Genomic DNA, 6,058 nt, shown 5'->3' with positions numbered 1-6,058 from the left:
AAGATGGTTTCAGTGTTCTCTTGGTCTATTTCTCTCTCTCTCTCTCTCAATATATATATATATATATATTATATATATATATATATATATATATATATATATACATTTCCATACATTCATACATGCATATATGTATGTGTATTTAATTTGCACACTCACACATGTATAGATACATATATTCTTGTTTGTGTCGTTTGACTGTGGCCATGCTGGAGCAGTGCCTTAAAGAGCTTTAGTCAAAGATACCGACCTCAGGACTTATTCTTTGTAAACATAGTACTTATTCTATCAGTCTCTTTCGCTGAATTGCTAAGTTACATGGATGTAAACACACCCACAAGCAATGGTAGGGGGACAAACACAGGCACAGAAACATATGCATATTTGTATGTGTGTGTGTGTGTGTGTGTGTATATATACAGTGGGCTTCTTTTAGTTACTGCCTATAAAATCCACTTACAAGGCTTTGGTTGGCCTGAGGTTATAGTAGTGCAGTGGAACTAACCTAAAACCATGTGGTTGGGAAGTAAGCTTCTTACCACTCAGCCATGCTTACTTGGTATTATGAGATGTTTAGCCCCTGGTCAATCCTGATTGCGTAAACCTCTATCCAGTTGCACACCAACTGTAAACATCTTGTCTTAGTAGTATTTAGAAATACATTATCTAATCAATCCTTCCTTGTTTTCTTATTTAACACACTGGAAATGATTAGAGAGAGATTTGGCTGCTGTTTCTAGTAGGTCATTCAATTACATCACAGTTCTTTCATTTAGCTGTCATTACATGAAATGGTTACTTATGTAAATTTTTTTGTATATGAAGGAAAAGAAGAATTAGAAGCAGTTATTATGGTACACAAGATCAAAGATACAAATATTAGTGAAGTGAAGTGTACATCTGACACAATCAACCCTAGTTTTTTTTTTTCCTTTTTAGTTATCAGGTATGGCTGTGTGGTAAGAGGTTTGCTTCTCAACCAAATGGTGCTGGGTTCAGTCCTGCTGCGTGGCACCTTTAGCAAGTGTCAGGTCGACCAAAGCCTTGCGAGTGGATTTGGTAGATGGAAACTAAAAGAAACACATCATATATATGTCCCTGTAACTTAACAGTTCAGCAAAAGAAACTGATAGAATAGGTAGCAGACTTGAAAAAAAAACCCAGAAAATACTGAGGTTGATTTGTTTGACTAAAATTCTTCATGGTGCTGCCCCAGCATGACCACAGTCTAATAACTGAAACTAGTAAAGAGTAAAAAAACCCCAGAAGAATGAAGGAATAGTAGTGACCTTGACCTTTTGCAGGTTAGACAGATACAAATTGAGGTCTAGTTTTAAATGTGTGTGGGTGTGTAGGACATTTTTACGTTTTCTTATTTCAAAATGCAAACACACTGGATATGTTTTGTGACTTACTTTCGCTTGTCTTTGTTTGTTTGTTTTAGTGTTTTTAGAGTCAGTCTAGACAGTATTTACATTATTTACATGCGACGGATATTTGTCCTCATCTTCTTTGTTGTTAACACAATGTTTCGGCTGATATACCCTCCAGCCTTCTTCAGGTGTCTTGGGGAAATTTCGAACCTAGGTTCTCATTCCTAAGGTATTTTTTGATGTTGTTGTTATTATTATTATTATTATTATTATTATTATTCAGGTCGCTACCTGGAATCGAACTCGGAATCTTGGGGTTAGTAGCCCGCGCTCTTAACCATTATGTCATATACCCTCAGGCATATGGTGTAGTGGTTAATAATAATAATAATAATAACAACATCAAAAAATACCTTAGGAATGAGAACCCAGGTTCAAAATTTCCCCAAGACACCTGAAGAAAGCTGGAGGGTATATCAGCCAAAACCTTGTGTTACCAACAAATAAGATGAGGACAAATATCCGTCGAATGTAAATAATGTAAATAATTCCTCATCTCTTAAATATAGAACTGTACAGTCTAGACAGCCTTTTAAGTCTTTTGTTTCTTTTCTGCTAAACATATTTTATTGATTGATGTCCCACCACCACCATCCCAGAAAAGATATATAAATGCGAAATATATTGTTTCCGTCGTACATCGCATGTATTATCTTGGGAGTATGGTGGTGGTTGTGGGAGTTGATATTGTGACTGATTGAAGATCTCTGCATCGGGTGTCTGCGAACAACTTGTGATCACCAACCATGGTTGGTGAACACAGATGTTCATTTGGTTCACAATGCTGTGGATTTACTGGTTTGGAGACGGTCCAACTGGTCCCGGGTGAATGCCGATATAAGTACGAATAAGATGAAAGGTAAAAGTGTAACCTGAAAAGATTTGAACTTAAACATGAAAAATGTAACTGAAATATTGCAAACATTCCTTGTATTTGATAGCATAAAAGGCGCATGGGCATATTAAACACGCCCCAGTTTCAGCAGCTCATATTCAGGGTAAAGAGGTTTTTAGTGCATTAAACTTTATGGGAAGTCAAACATCAAAAAAGGACCTGGAGTGATTTTTTGGGGGAGAAAAATGGATTTTATATGCCATCAGATATGGTATATCATCATTGTCATTTAATGTCCATTTTTCCTTGCTGGTATGGGCTGGTCAGCTTGACAGAGATAGACAAGCCAGAGGACTCCACCAGGGTTTGTGTCTGCTTTGGCCTGGATTCTTCAGTTGGACGCTCTTCCTAATGCCAATCACTTTACAGTGTCTCCTGGATGCTTCATATGTGGCAATGGGGCCAGTGAGATCACCAAGTAATATATATATATATATTTATATATATATATATATATATATATATATATACGAGTGAGTGGACAAACAAAAGAAGGGCACTCGACCAATTTATTGGGATTTACATGTATGGATTCAGACAGTTTGATCCATACACACACACACATATGCTGTGGTCTCTCACCTTGAGATAACTCTTCCGATGAAGAGACTATGGTGGTTTGGTCATGTATTGTGACACCCCCATGATGCACTTATTCAGAACGCAATAGCACTAGATCCTCCCCTGGGTTGGTGTAAGTGGAGAAGTAGTCTGCTGAAGACATGACTCACAACAAAGATATGGACCTCATTTCCAGTCCTCGAGTCTTCGGCATTTATCTGTGGAACCAGGAATGGCTTCAATACACTTCAGAATCAGCTGCCAACAGATATGTATAGGCCTCCTTCATTCATGATGTGGTGAACTCAATAGGAGCTGGTTTAACTCCTCCCAAATTAATGCCATTACAAGACAAGACATACCATATTTGATGGTATAAAAAACAGGAGACAAGGTTTTTTTGTACATTAAAGCTTACGGGACACCCAATGATTAGTCTCATGAGTCACGTTACCAAGATCATTCTGAGAATTTGACTCCTTTGAACTAAGTAACCTTGATCTGCATGGGAAAGACTTCCGAATCTTGCAGAGCCTGTACTGGAGCCAATCAAAGTGCATAAAGGTGGATGGAGAATGCAGTGAATACACTAGCACCAGGAGCGGGGTTAGACAAGGATGTGTTATGCCACCAGATCTCTTCAATTACTATAGTGAATTGATCATAAGCGAAATGGAGAAGGAAAGAGGTCTTAGAATAGGAGGCAGAAACATCACAAACATAGTCTTACTTAATTGGAAAAATAACTTCATAGATTTCTGGATGTAGTGGCCAGAGAAAGTAAAAGGAAAGGTCTGTTCATAGTTGCAAGAAGACAGAGTGTGATGGCGATAAAGAAAAGAAGCCCAAAGTGTATGCTGAAAACGAACAGTCAAATCATTAAGCAGCTATCATCAATTAACTACCTTGGAACTTTGATCACAAGATGAGTGAAGGAGATCAAAAGATGAATTGTGCTGGCAAAATCTGCATTCTCAAAATTATATAACATCTCGGAAAACTGTACTCTGAGCATCAACACTAGGATCCGTATATTGTACTGCTTTGTCTACCCTGTGTTAATGTATGAAAATGAGGCATGGTCTATAATATCAGAAATGAAAAGGTACACGGAGCTCTGTGAAATGTGGTTCTTAAGGAGAATATTGAAGACAGCATGAACAAAGTGTCTAATGAAGTGATGACCCGGGCTGTGGTAATTAGGAAACTGCTTCATGAGATAAGGACTAAAACAAGTGAGATTTCTTGGTTGTGTAATAAGGAAAGAGGGCCTGGAGAATTTACTGATGACAAGAAAGTTGTAAGTGAAAAGAAGTAGAGGAAGGAGAAAGATGATATGGTTGTCAAACTTGGCAAACTGATTGAAAGAAAGATGTATTAAACATCAGGAAGTGGAACTATTACAGAAAATAAAGAACAGAGAATTGTGGAAGGACATGATTGCCTATGACCTACATTCTGGACATGGCACCTAAAAAGAACTTTGTGTATAGGACTTGGTGATTTTTTTTTTTGGAGACATTGAGGAAAAGGAAATGTTGTATATGCCATCAAATACAGTATTTAGTTACATTGATGTAATCAGTGGTCTGAGTGCTGGGCTCATGACCGTAAGAATGTTGGTTCAATTTCTTGGTCAGACGTGTTTATGTCATTGCACAAGGCACATCACCCTACTTTGTTTCAGATTACTGAGTTATAAATGACTACCACCTGAGTGCTAGTGTAGCCCCTCCCCTCTCTCTCTCCTCCCAGCTGTCACATCCTTGATATTTTATTGGGACAAAGATTGGAGGACTGATTGGCATGTATGTTTTATTGAGACTACACACACACCTAAAACAATTAGTAACAGCATGGTACATGCTACCAGGCCATACTTAATAGCAAATCATAACTGAACCTTTTTTATTTTATTTTATTTACTGCAACATATATGTTGATGAGGATGATGATGATGATATAATAAATGATAGACCAAATATATCACCCAATTTAACTTTAACCCCACCACTTGGTTTGATCCCTCTGGGTCCTATAGCAGAATCTGTTCTGCCACAAGCACTTGGATGAGATCTTACTATGTTGCTTCCTTTTCTGGTCTCAGATGTTTTGCAAAGATCAGCAATGTTGCTTTGCCTTATTCTAAGTTATTCAAAATAGTGATAATATCTTTTGACCATTCACAGCATGAATTTGATCATCATCACCATGATTGTTATTTAACCCTTTGGCATCCAGATTACTCCACCTAATGTGATGCTTATTTATTTACGCTGTTTAGATTTATTCATGCATTATCTTGTAACTTTGTGATTTTGATGATCTGGTGGTTTATTTTTAGAATGACATTGTAATTTTTAGAATGCCCAACTAGCAAGACAGGATCTGGCTAGTTTGAACCTAAAACAGATAGAATATCTTGGCTGGTTTAACTGCTGAAGGGTTAATGTCCATTTGTCTTGCTGATATGGTTGGACAGTTTGAGAGGATCTGATGAGTGCATAGGACTACATCATGCTCCAGTGTCTGTTTAGTATGGTTTCTATGGTTGGATGCTCTTCCTTACGCTAACCATTTTATAGCATCTATTTGGTGTCTTTTTATTTTTCATGCCACCAGAACAGTGAGGTTCCCATGCAGCTTGCAAGACTACAGGCCTTGAGTGAGGAGGAGGAAATTTATGCTAAAAGAATGAGTAGACAAAGATAGTGTATGAAAGAAAAAGGACCAGAGCAAAGCAGGTTTTTTGCTAACAAGGAGCTACACGACCCCATATTTTAGAAGCAAGGGTGGGGAACTGTGTTGCCCCATAAATAGCAAGTAATGAGGTATAAAATATAACAAACATGAGAAATATACTTGAGAATTTAGGATTATTTAGAATTTTTTCATCTCATTGTAATTTTTTTAATCTGGTGAAATTGTGCTTGATCTCAGCACACAACCCAGCTTACAAGACGTCCTTCACTTAAACAATTAGCATGACTGTTAAAAAAAATAAAAGATTTTTAAAACATTTTACTCTAAGAACTTGCACTGAAACTGTTAATGTAAAATTTATATCAAATATAAACGGCAAAGTAAAAGATAAAAAGAATAAAATTGAAAACCAGTTTTTTTTTCTCTTTTTGAAACTGAAGTATGAAAAATCTAGTTGTTAATTGTT

At 37.0% G+C, this 6,058-nt stretch overlaps 1 protein-coding gene across 1 annotated transcript in view; it reads left to right on the top strand.

The window, feature by feature from the left end:
* LOC115231219 (axin-1) overlaps window positions 1–6,058 on the top strand; it is a 201,137-nt gene that overhangs the window by 35,908 nt on the left and 159,171 nt on the right. The window lies entirely within an intron of this gene.

This window comes from Octopus sinensis, linkage group LG2 (assembly GCF_006345805.1).
Source record: "Octopus sinensis linkage group LG2, ASM634580v1, whole genome shotgun sequence".
NCBI classification, from domain to species: domain Eukaryota; kingdom Metazoa; phylum Mollusca; class Cephalopoda; order Octopoda; family Octopodidae; genus Octopus; species Octopus sinensis.
The sequence above is the reverse complement of the archived record's forward strand: the minus strand, read 5'-3'. Positions and strand labels throughout refer to the sequence as shown.